At 40.9% G+C, this 13,458-nt stretch overlaps 1 protein-coding gene across 16 annotated transcripts in view; it reads right to left on the bottom strand.

Annotated features, from left to right (window-relative positions):
• The window catches only part of LOC138844174 (uncharacterized), a 411,900-nt gene that overhangs the window by 349,268 nt on the left and 49,174 nt on the right, over nt 1–13,458 (bottom strand). The window contains exon 8 of one of the 16 annotated variants that reach the window (XM_070051341.1): nt 7,377–7,479. The exons of the other annotated variants lie outside the window; for them this stretch is intronic. The gene's annotated coding sequence lies outside the window, so the exon portion shown is untranslated. The remainder of the gene's footprint in view (nt 1–7,376; nt 7,480–13,458) is intronic. 16 annotated transcript variants of the gene reach the window in all.

Genomic DNA, 13,458 nt, shown 5'->3' with positions numbered 1-13,458 from the left:
CAACCGATAGGGTAAGTGTCGAAGAGATTTCACAAATAAGACCAGTGTAAGCAAATAATGAAGGATAGAATTAAAAGGGAAAGAATGATCCTGCGGGGGGGAAGCAGGACACACAGCAGACTCATTAGAATGGCAAACGCCCAAAACAGCACTCTGGCCTCAGAATCAACCCTTGGGGCGTTCGGATCTGGCTAAAAGGCCCATGAGACTCTCATAGGCATGGAAAGCCACGACACGGTGGCAAAAACAATCTAAATGAAAGATCCTGGTGAACAAGACCCCAGCAGAAGGAACAGGCCATCAAGGAGGGAGGTGCCTTTCTCTGAAGGGAGGAAGGAACCTCCACTGTGATATGGCCATGACTAAACAAGTTCAGAGCTGGTGAACTCAAGGGGCTTCCATAGCCTAGACAGCTCATGGCAAGAGCCTCGGGTGATTGCTGACACCATAAATAAGAGTGCCAATTGTTAAATCTACAATGGGAGTCACTGGGTACAGGCTCCCCACGTAGGATCTCTGTCCTTAATGTGTTTTACTATGAAACTTAAAAACAACACTATTAGTCAAACAATACCCTATACCTTGTGTGGTTGTGTGAGTGCAGCCTGTTGAAATCCTTGCTTAGTGTATACTAAGTTGATCTTCAGTATATGAAGGTAATTGAAAATGAAACTCGATGAAGGACGGGATGGGAGAGGGAGTGGGAGAGGGGAGGGCCACGGGAGGGAGGGAGGTTGGGGCAGGGGGAAGCCACAACAATACAAAAGTTGCACTTTGTAAATTCACATTTATTAAATAATAAAAAGAAAAAAAAAGTAAGTAAGGCCACATCAAGGAGGTTTTACTGGCAAGGAGTTACTACTGTGTGACTCAGAGTATAACATTCTAGCATAGAAACCTGGTACTTGTTCTCACAATATTCCAGAATGACTTTTTAAAGTCTGGATACAGTAACAGGCTGCAGGAAGAGGTGGAAGTAACAAAACTTCCTTGGTATAGTATGGAGAAAGATCAGAAGGCTCAGAAGCTGGAATTTTCAAAAAGGATTTACTACATAAAGCCTGAAAACTCACAATCTGACTACATTCCTGGAAACAGCTCAAAGGACCAACTGAGAAGGAAGGCAGTAAGTAATATCCTGGGGTAAGGGCAGCACAGACGTCTTTGATAAACTTGGGAGTGGAGGTCCTGACACGCTGAGGTGAACAGTGAGGAAAGCCACCACAGAACTGATATTCCAAATACAATGGTGATGATGGGACTCTGAATGGCAGAAACTAGGTAGAAGCCCTTAGCCATCAGAGGCAAAGTAGAGTTAATTACTCTAACAGCATGACTGAATGGTAATCAGGAACCTTGATAAATGATTAGGAGATGATGGTATGCCTAGGATTGAGATAGCTGCTGACTATAAAGCTGCTTAATTTGCATGATTATAAAAAGAGAGGGAGGACTGGAGACTAGGAGACCAAAATCAGTCATCACAATGGAAAATCCTTGTCCCTTATCAAGATCAGTTTTGCAGATTTTTCAAGGCAACTACAAATGTAATGGTCAGCTGGTGCCACAGCTCACTAGGCTAATCCTCCGCCTGCGGCACCAGCACACCAGGTTCTAGTCCCAGTTGGGTGCCGGATTTTGTCCTGGTTGCTCTTCTTCCAGTCCAGCTCTCTGCTGTGGCCCTGGAGTGCAGTGGAGCATGGCCCAGGTCCTTGGGCCCTGCACTCGCATGGGAGACCAGGAGGAAGCACCTGGATCCTGGCTTCGGATCAGCACAGTACGCCAACCACAGCGTGCCAGCAGTAGCGGCCACTTGGGGGGTGAACCAATGGAAAAAGGAAGACCTTTCTCTCTGTCTCTCTCACTGTCTAACTCTGCCTGTCAAAAAAAAAAAAAAAAAATGTAATGGTCAATACTCCCCCAATAGTTACATCAAGGAATTGATATTCACTTACAGAATAACTGCATACTAAAGAAAGGGAATATCTAAACTTCTGAAGACCAGTTGATACAGAGTCTAAGATATCACTTCTAAGTGAAGATCTGAATTCCATTAGGATGCCCTATTTAGAACAGGTGTCGAATGACTACAGTTCCTAATTTTATCTCATAATTAGTACCATGAGTTATTTCCCAAAATTCTGAATGCAAATACTTAAAAGATTAAATATTTAAAAACTGTCAAGTCCACACATTTCCTTCCTGAATCGTGAAGTAAGAGCTCCCATGGTAGGAAAGGTCAAGAGGAAGCAAATGAAACTACTCTGTCCTACCCAGCAAAGATAATAAAAATGAGAAGCAACACTCTACTGTGAAAACTTAAAGGAAACAAGTATGGTGATCCTCACCATATTCCTGTTCAACTCAACTGTCTGACTTCTCTACAAATTAGATAAATGATGGCAGATGATAGTGAATCATTAGAAACTTGTCCAAGGAGCTGTCCCAATAACAGCTACACTATTGTCACTGACTGGTTTGCAGCCATCAACATAGTGAATGTATTCTCTTTTTAAATTATTTTATTTATTTTTTTTTTGACAGAGTGGACAGTGAGAGAGAGAGACAGAGAGAAAGGTCTTCCTTTTGCCTTTGGTTTACCCTCCAATGGCCACCGCGGTCAGTGTGCTGCAGCCGGTGCACCGCGCTGATCCAAAGGCAGGAGCCAGGTGCTTATCCTGGTCTCCCATGGGGTACAGGGTCCAAGCACTTGGGCCATCCTCCATTGCCTTCCCGGGCCACAGCAGAGAGCTGTCCTGGAAGAGGGGCAACCGGGACAGAATCCGGAGCCCCGACCGGGACTAGAACCAGGTGTGCCAGCGCCACAGGCGAAGGATTAGCGGCTGTGAATGTATTCTCAATTCACAACACAAAGGAGAATCAAAGGCAACTTAGTTGCCTTAATTTCATGCCAGAGAACAACAGCACACACAGACACTGTCCTGCCACATGGCTATCTTAACTCTCTTATTCTCCATCATAATACAGCCTGGAGGGACCTAGATCTTCTTGATAGTCCATCAAACCTTATGCAGAACCACTGTATTAATGACAATGTGTTCATCAATCCACAGGATCAAGACACCCTACAAATCAATTGGTATCAGAGAGGGGAGACTTGCAGACATGCTACATTAGTTAAGTCTTTTTTTTTAAAGCTACAGTAGTCTGAGTTATGATGGGATAGCTCTTCCAAGATAAGGGACTGATCTCTGTGGTTAATATATTCAATCAGTGAGAGACAGGCATGGTGTTTTCTAAGCCTCTGTAGATTTTAGAGGCAGAACTTCTGCACAGAGAAACACAGCTTTTATCCATTTATTGGATGTCCTAGGTTGGGTTCCCTGCAGCACACTCGAAGAGTAGGATGTGAATGCAGGTAGTTTATTTGAAAGGATTCTAGGAAGAAGTGAGATAGGAAAGAAATGAAACCAACAAAGAGTGTTATCAAGAAGATTACCAGTGTGGACAGCTGAGACTTTAAATTACTGGGGAATTCTGCAAGACAGTAGAGTACACATCTCAGAAATATCTCAAACAAGGAAGGAACCCATCTGCAATTACTTGAGGGTTGCTTCCAACAGCACTGATGCTCTGACACTTCTGGTTTTCCCTGTCTATAAGGTATGAACACCGCCAAGACTGGCTAAAAAAATCTTTGGTGTAGTCACAGGGAGCTCACAGTAAGCAGTTTTGGGCTCACAGTAAGACAGGCACTGAAAATGTGGCTACATACAGTGATGTATATAGCTGCCAGTTTTTCGGTAAGATTTATTTATTTGAAAGGCACAGCTAATTACAGAGACAGAAAGATCTCTCTCCAAATGGCAACAATAGAAAGAGAGGTGGATAGGAAGTGGAGCAGCTAGTACAAAAACTGGCACCCATACAGGATGCAGGCATTGCAAGTGACGTCTTAACCAGCTACACCACAACACCGGCCCCTAGGCTGCCAGTTTTAAATGTGACAGAACCAAGGAAGAGTTCATAGCAGGTCCACACTGTGCGACAAACTTCCCCCCACCAAATCCTTGTGACCCAGTAGATACAAAGTTAACAGATGTATCCCTAGTGGATAATGATATGCCAGGGAGCTTCTGGCAAACCTCTAGGAAAGTTCCAGGACATGGGGCTAAAACAGGACCTTTTTTTTTTTTTTTAATCAGATAACTTCTCTCCATTTGAAAGACATAGTGTAGATCACCAAATGACTGTTCTTGGTGCTACCCCCCATCAACTGGGTACTATAATATCCAACAAGTGATAAGACTGAGCAGGTAAAGCACAGATTTGTTGTATCATGGAAATCACATGTTCAGGATGAGGCTCAAGCAACTCCAGAGCAAACTTCATAGCTACAGGACAGAGACTCCCTTGCCACCTACCTCCACTGCCCTTGCTCCTGTCCCTCAACTGCGCTCTCTCCTCTTCCTGTGGTCTGATGAGGCTCTTTGAATCTTGTCCTAAGCACGGGTTCCACTTCCTTGGAATTCAATGTGTCATTCAGAGTGGGGAGTCTCAGCAGCTCTTGCCTCTGTTGCAGATTTTCATTTTCACTGAGAGTAGTGGTTTCGTACAGAGGTCATAAAGCTATTCAGAGGGCAGCAGAAAGGACTGGTGACTTTAGACGCTGCTTAAGCAGCAGCTCATCAGCATTCAGCAAACCATGATGGTAACAGACTTAAAAGTTCCAGCTTCCTATCCATGAAAAACTTTCCATGGTAAAAACTGTCAGCAAATCCAATGGATCTCTTGTTCTAAAAGAACTAGTTCACAAAGGGTTTTCTGAAATGCTTCCAAATATTTTATTATTTTTCTGTCTTAAAGCAAAGAAGGAATTTATTCTTGCGGCACTATGGCACAGTAAGCTAAGCCTCTGCCTGCAGCTCTGGCATTTCATATGGGCACTGGTTCATGTCCTGGCTACTCCTCTTCTGATCCAGCTCTCTGCTATGGCCTGGAAAAGCAGTAGAAAATGGCCCAAGTCCTTGGGCCCCTGTACTTGTGTAAGAGACCTGGAAGACACCCCTGGCTCCTGGCTTCAGATTGGCCCAGCTCCGGCCATTGAGGCCATTTGGGGAGCGAACTAGTGAATGTAAGACCTTTCTCTCTCTCTTTCTGTAACTCTACCTCTCAAATTAATAAATTAAGTCATGGGATACCAGCGCCTCAGGCCAGGGCGTTAACCTGCTGAGCCACAGCACCGGCCCCAGCAAGCTAATACTTTAAAGATTTATTTACTTATTTATTGATTTTGAAAGTCAGAGAGAGACCAGAAGAGCGAAGGAGAGAGAAAAAAAGGTCTTTCATCTACTGGTTCATTCCCCAAGTGGCTCCAACAGCCAGGGCTAAGCCAGGCCGAAGCCAGGTGGTAGGAGATTCTTCCAGGTCTCCCACATAGGTGACAGAGTTCAGAGTACTTGGGCCATCTTCTACTTTTCCCAGGCAATTAGTAGGGAGCTGGATCAGAAGTGGAATAGCGAGTACATGAACCAGCACTCATATGGAGTGCAGGCATTGCAGGTAGAAGTATTACCTGCTACACCACAATGCCAGACACAGCAGGCTAGTTTGAGTTAATACTTTCATACGGCCCACAATTGATGCTATAAATATCAGAATGGTCCTTGGCAGAAAAAGGTTCTCAAGGGGGCCAGCACTGTGTCATAGTGATTAAAGCCACTGCCTGTAGTGTCAGCATCCCATATGGGTGCCAGTTCGAGTCCCAGATGCTCCACTTCCAATCCAGCTCTCTACTGTGGCCTGGAAAAGCAGTAGAAGATGGCCCAAGTCCTTGAGCCCCTGCACCCACATGTGAGACCTGGAAGAAGCTCCTGGCTCCTTGCTTCAGATAAGCCCAGTTGCAGCCATTGCAGCCATTTAGGGAGTGAACTAACAGATGGGAGACCTCTCTGTTCTCCCTCTCTGTCTCTAACTCCCTCAAATAAATACATCTTTAAAAAAAAATTAAAAAGGTTCTAGACTCCTGCTAACAGCTATGGGAGGTTGTTAAAGGTGGGCAGAGCTTTAACAGTACCCAACTGTGTGGTCCATGAAATCCACATCCTAGACAGTGAAAAGGAGAAGGGGCATTCTCATTCTATTTAAGGCGATTTCCAGGAAGGGGCACATATTGCTTCAGCACGCATTCTTTTTATGAGTAGTTACTCACATGGTCACAAACAGCTGCAAAGGAAATTGGATCCATGGGTCCTGCATCCATGAGTTCAACCAAAAGCAAATTATAATCACTCCCCCAAAATGGGTTAGTACTGAACATGCACACTTTTTTCTTGTTGCTATGCCCCCCAAAATACAGTCTAACAACTATTTACTTATCATTTACATTTATGTTAGATATTACAAGTAATCTAGAGGTGAATTAAAATATATGGAAGGATTGAATAGCTTGTATGCATATGGTAAGCCATTCATATGACAGAGCTGAACATCCCAGAATTCTGGTATTCATGGAAGTCCTGGAATTAATAATCAAGTACATAATCTTTATTATGGGTTTGTGATCTCTCCATTCACAAATTGTAGCTCTACTATTCAAGAGCTGGGAGATGATCAGCAGTTCATAGTTCATGTTGCCAATCTGATCCACAATGTTCCTCCCCAGCAGGTTAGCCACACTTGCTACAGGTGCCCAGTGATTCCAGGCATCCTTCCCAACACCAGCCCTAGCAGCCTCCATACCTCCTCTCCACCTGTCAGGGTCCTTCTAACACCTACAACTTACAGACTTGATATCTTTATGCTCAAAAATCCCATACTTCCTCTACTTCCCACTTAAGATACCATCCTGGGTTCTGGGAATCTGAGACATCTTTCTTCCTCATGTGATTGAAATAAAATACAGCATTATTTTTAGGGCAAAATAGGGCCAATTTTAATGTCTTTTTTTCCTTACTTGCTAATAGTTTCCCTGATTTTTCACAGTTTAATAGAAACCGTAATTATCCACTAACAGGAGACTGGTTTCCTCACATGTAGATGGCAACAACTGTAAGGTTATTCTGAGCTTGGAGAATGCTTTTTCCCCACCTAATTCTGAGATTAAGAACCTACTGTAAAGCACCATATCCACTAGAAAGAGGTGGAAGCAGAGGGTGCATCCTGCGCTGGACTTTTAGATTATAAACTACTTTACACAAAGATATAAAACCTTAATGGAAAAATAAATAAATACAGGAACAAAAGTAGAAATACAAGCAAGCAATAAATCTATGGTAAAATATTCAACTTCATTAATCATGGAAGACTAGAAATTGAAGTAGCAATGAGGTATCTTTATTTATCTTTTACCTATCTGATCAGTAAAGATTCAGGAGAATTAGATAGGTATAGGAAAGAGGCCCTGTCAAACTTACCTGGGTCTAGATGAAACTATCACAACCTTTAGAAACCCAATTTGAGGAAAGAGAACTCTTTAAAGAGATCAATGGCTTGATCCTAGGAATCCCCTCACTAGGACTGAAACAAATGAGAAAAATGTTTGTCTAAGACTGTTCCTCTCAAATTTGTGTATAATAGAAAAAAGCCCGAATGTCCAATGCTGAAGGAAAGGTTAACTCTGTTACTGGACTACATAATGGAATGCTATATGCCCATTTGAAATTCTGAGGGTGATCTAATACCACTAACACAGAAAGATGTTTGTGTTACATTTTAATCTAAATGTACATGCTCTATACTCAAAACTATTTTTGGAAAATATTTATGTTTATTTATATATTTATATTATATATTATTATATATTTAAATATTTATGTATATTTATTTGTATATTTGTTTTCAAATATTTTCAGAGACTATATACATACATATCAAAATATTATCTATGATTTTCCCTGGGATTCAGGATTTCTGATTTCTTTTTGCACATTGCACACATATAATAAGCTTTTCCAAAAAGTTTCTACATTAAGGAATTACTTTTATTATTTAAGTCACAAGAAATACAGAAAAATATAACACTGAATATTTGTCTGTCTTTTAGAAAGGAAATAACTCTCTACATTACAGAAAACACAAAGAAAATGACTATTTACCAGAAATAACAACTTTAGTAAGTCAAAAAATAAAACAGAAGGCAAGAAAAATGAGGAAAAATAGCATTTACAACAAAGCTTATACAAAAACCTTATGTAATTCAATCTGAAAACACTACTTTAAAACAGGAAAAGAATATGAACTACGTAAACAGTTTTCAAAATGTGAAAATCATTCAGAAACTCATTAACAAATCAACTTCATTATTAACTTAATAACAGACCCATTAAATTCATAATTTTATGCTGAGAATTGTGTGAAACTTGCTCTGTTATACAATGTATGTAGCTTTGGGAATGGGTACAATAGCTTTGAAAGGCCATGTGGCAGGGCTAGCACTGTGGCCTGATTAAGCCTCCATCTGGAGTCCCAACTGCTCCACTTCTGATCCAGCTCTCTGCTAATGAGTCCAGAAAAGCAATAGAAAATGGCCCAAGTGCTTGGGCCCCTGCACCCACATGGAGACTCTGAAGAAGCTTTTGGCTTCTTGCTTTGGCCTGGCCCAACCCCAGCTGTTGCAGCCACTGGGGGAATGAACCAGCAGGTAGAAAATATCTCTCTCTGTCTCTCCTTCTCTCTCTCTCTCTCTAACTCTGCCTTTCTAATAAGGACAAAAAAAAAAAAAAAAAAAAAAAAAAAAAGGTCATGTGGCATTAATCATCAGAATCAGCAAAACTTATTAATCTTTGACCCAGTAATATCCTAAGAGAAATAATTCAATTAGAGAAAAAGCTATAGGCAGAAAGATGCTTACAACAGCTTTTTAAAATATCAAATTAAGGAGAATATTCAAAATGTCAACAATTCAAGATTATTTAAAAATGTTATTTATAAGCTAAATGGAACATGATGCAACCATTAAAATTATGTGTATTATTGGTACATACTATCAAAAAATTCTTATCTTAAGTATCAAAAACAGGATACTGAACTCCATGGTACTTTTGCAGTATGGATAAAAATTAGTCTAAAAACATGCAAATCTGTTCATATAATTAAAATCTTAAAATTATTTTTATTGCCTATTTCCTTTAAAGAATGTGTATTTTTCAGAATGTGTATTTTTAACAAGTATATTAAATGACAGCTATGAGGACTATGCAGCAACATGGAACATCATAAATATGTTATCTGAAGAAAGTATGTTCACTTATATGTACATATGTATTACAACATAATCTTTCCTAAAAAATTATTGTCTGCTATGATAGTGAACTTATGGGTCAATATTTATCTCATTCAGCAATAAAAACTATACAGTTTTGTAAAGAATAGCTTATTTAGGGGCCAACACCATGGCATAGCAGGTAAAGGTGCCAGCAGTAGTGCCTGCATCCCATATGGGTGCTGGTTCAAGTCCCAGCTACTCCATATCCAATCCAGTTCTCTGCTATGGCCTGGAAAAACAGGAGAAGATGGCCCAAGTCTTTGGGCCCCTGCATCCACGTGGGAGACCTGAAAGAAGCTCCTGGCTCTTGGCTTCAGATCGGTGCAGCTCCGGCCATTGTGGCCACCTGGGGAGTAATCAGCGGATGGAAGACATCTCTCTCTCTCTCTCTCTCTGCCTCTGCCTCTCTGTAATTCTGCCTTTCAAATAAATAAATCAATCTCTTTAAAGAAGAATAGTTTATTTATAAATAAGCAGATATGGAGAAGTATGATAATATATCTGTAACTCTGCCTTTCAAATAAATAAATCTTTTAAAAAAAAGAATAGCTTATTTATACATAAAAAGTAGATATGGAGAAGTATGATAATATATCAATAAATGTACTGTTGGAGTTAAAATGTAAAAATCTGTGACATATTTATAAGATGGAGCCTGTATTGTGGCATAGCAGGTAAAGATGCTGCCTGTGACACCAGTATCCCATATGGGCACTGGTTTGAATCCCAGCTACTCCACTGCATATCCCACCCCCCACTAGTGCACCTAGTAAAGCAGCAGAGGACAGTCCAAGTGCTTGGACCCCTGCACTCACATGGGAGACCTGTAAGAATCTCCTGGTTCCTGGCTTCAGTTTGCCCAGCCCTGACCTTTACAGCCATTTGGGGAGTGAACCAGCAAATGGAAGATCTCTCTCTCTTTCTCTCTCCCTCCCTCCCTCCCTCCCTCTCTCCCTCTCTCTCTCCTCTCTTTCTCTCCCTTCCTTGCTCTCTCTCTCTCTCTCTGTGGGTGTGTGGGTATGTGGGTATGTGTGTGCATGTGTGTCTTTCTCTAAATCAGCTTCTCAAATAAAAAAAATAAATCTTTTAAAAAGAAATAATACATCAATAAAAGCTCTCAGTGTTCATCTAAAAAAAGAATACGAGATCTAGATCTAGGTTTCACATCTTATGTTTGAAACTATGAATCATTAACATTTCTCTAAACAAAGAGAAAATAGTTTGTCAAGGATTTTGATAGTAACACAAGAGAAAAAAGACAGTAGGGCTTTTGGAAACTCATTTCTGAGAGGCAATCAGTAGCCTGAGAAGGAACTGAGAAGAGACACAATGATACCACTTCCTAGCTCACGAGTACTGCACAATCCATTTACTATGATCAGTCTTCCACCATTCTGGCCTGAGTCCCAGAAAAAAAAAGGCATGGACTTTCTACTATTTCATTTTAGCCTCCAATCCAACTAAGCCAAAAGAAAATAATGCTTTGGGTCTGTTCCCTTGCTTTAGTGAGTATTTCCAATGTGCCAACTGTTCACACACATGGTTCCTGAACTTTCCTATCCAGACCCAGGGAATGACAGGATTTGTCAGTTACTGGTAATTCTCAGGAAATGGATCTCTCACCATCCTTCCAGCTGAACAAGGCAGCATTTGCCATGACAGCCTCGCCTCCAGGCACAGCTGGGATCCATTCCTGTCGGGCTTCAGGAATGACGTGCACAACTCTACCACTGACTTCAAGGAACCATTGTTGTGCTAGTCTCTGTTCAGGACTCCAGTTTTCAAAACGCATGAGAGAAAGTGGAGAACAAGCAGTGAAGGGAGAGGCTTGCTGCCTGACAGCTTGGCCTTCTACTTTCAGTTAACAGCCATGACCTACACAAGGGCATTGCATAACGCCACTATCTTTCCCAGAACACCTTCAGAACATTTCACTGCATAGTTAGCTTTAGTCCTGTTTGAAATTAGTTAAGTGCTTGAGAATTTTTCCAAACAGCCTGGTAATGTTCTTCTATAGTACCCTAGACCTGCAATTCTCAATGTTATCGTTGCAGTGACAAAGGCCAATGACATCTGGATCATGGGCAAAGTTAGAGCTTATGAAGTTCACCCCCATACACACATGAATATTTGACAGAAAAGACTACCATTCATCTCTAATCACTATACACTACCTCTCATGAAAGGCACCGCTATCCTCTCCCATTCAAGAAGTTACTTCAGAATATCAGTGCACAGGGCCCTAACACTGAGGTAACTTTCAAATCACTTATTCAAAATTCAAATTATTAAGAAACAAGCATTGTGGTCACTAGTAACTAAAAGGTGACTGACAACACAATTCACAGCTACACTTTCAGTGTGACTCATCGCCTTAACCACTCAGCAATCCAGTATTCTTCCTGACCTCTGAAGATGTCAGAGTATACATCAGCTCCAATCTTACTATAAGAGTGCTACAGGTGGGTTTGATCCTTAGTGGTTTCATCTCCAGTTCTTTGCAAAGCCCATAGGGTATGCCTATTGCTCTTACCATGGCTCCTAGAGAATCAAATCCCTGGCTTTCCTCTTCTTGTCCAGAGCTACACCAATCACAGGTCATAAAAGTCAAGATCCAGCAGGAACACTGACCCAAGCTGCTGCAGGCAGCAGTTCATGTCCCAAGCAGCTAAAGGCTGCCGTGCTTTGCTCCCTAATGCTCCTAAAGTCAGGTGTTGCCTGCACTACCTTTTTCTGACAACAGTTCAAATCCTGCCAACTCTGATATGCGGCTATGCTTAATTTGAAATATATTATAAACAGAGAAGAATATATAATATGCATAGACAATAGGACATCAGATAGTTTGCTGAAATGTGTATTGGGAAAAAACTATGCATACTTCACTCCACTTCTATCTTCACCCTTGCAAAGGTAGCTACTACTCTGAATTCTGTGATAAGCATTCCATTGTTTTTCTTAAGATTTTATTACTGGTAGTACAAAGCCAAAACAATATACTGCTTGGTTCTGCCTGGCTTTGAACTTTGAATAAATGAAATAATACTAAATATACTTTCTTGTGGCCTCCAAAGAAATAAGATTATGTCTGAGATACATTTATCTTGGTATCTCTAGGTAGGGTTAATTTCTTTTTACTGACATACAGTATACTACTACATGGATACACCCTGCAGTGCTTTGTACTACTGAAATATTTCAAGTGTTTTTGCCTGCTTACTTTATAAAAATTTCTTTTGTGACCATTCTTGAACCCCTTTCATGGTACACAAGAATTAAAAGCTCTCTAAAGACTTTCCTTAGTAGTAAAATCGCTGATTCATAGGATATCCACATATCCAGTTTTTATTATAAAACACATTTCTACATACCCTAGCTTTGTCTCTGGGCTTACTCTTCCATTCATCTGGTCTTTTCCTCCATTCAAGCATCAATATAAAACTGTCTGAATTATGGCAGCCTTATTAAAAGTCACAGTAGGACATATCTTGTTCATCTTCTAGAGTGGTTTTATTCCTAAGGAGCACTTTGGCACTTTGCTCATTCAAATGAACTTGTCAGGAGACTAAAGTAAAAAATCAATCAAGTTGTGTTACTCCAAGTCTACAAATAAACTGGAAGGGGACTTCTATCTTTCCCTTTCTCTCCAGCTATGTGAAACATCCCTCCTTTTAGTTAGAACTTGACTCCCTTTTAACAGCAACCTAATTTTCTTGATGCAAGGCTTATAGTTCATTTTTACTGATCCTTGTTTACTCAATAACTTTATAGTTATTATAAAGTATAAAACTGAAATTATATTGTCTGATTGCTGATGGTATATGAAATAAAACTGACTTAGTTATACTGATTTAAAATGCAGAATCTTGCTAAGTGTACATATTAATTTTAATGACTTACTGAAAAATCCTTTGCATTTTTACACAATGATTTCATCTCATATAATAAGTTCTAATTCCACCTTCCTAATAACTAATTTTTTTTTTGACAGGCAGAGTGGACAGTGAGAGAGAGAGACAGAGAGAAAGGTCTCCCTTTTCCGTTGGTTCACCCTCCAATGGCCGCTGCGGCCAGCGCACCGCGCTGATCCGAAGCTAGGAGCCAGGTGCTTCTCCTGGTCTCCCATGCGGGTGCAGGGCCCAAGCACTTGGGCCATCCTCCACTGCTCTCCCAGGTCACAGCAGAGAGCTGGACTGGAAGAAGAGCAACTGAGACAGAATCCGGCACCCCGA

This window comes from Oryctolagus cuniculus, chromosome 1, assembly GCF_964237555.1.
Source record: "Oryctolagus cuniculus chromosome 1, mOryCun1.1, whole genome shotgun sequence".
In the NCBI taxonomy this organism is placed as follows: domain Eukaryota; kingdom Metazoa; phylum Chordata; class Mammalia; order Lagomorpha; family Leporidae; genus Oryctolagus; species Oryctolagus cuniculus.
Note: the sequence above shows the minus strand (reverse complement) of the source record. Positions and strands in the feature narration are given on the sequence as shown.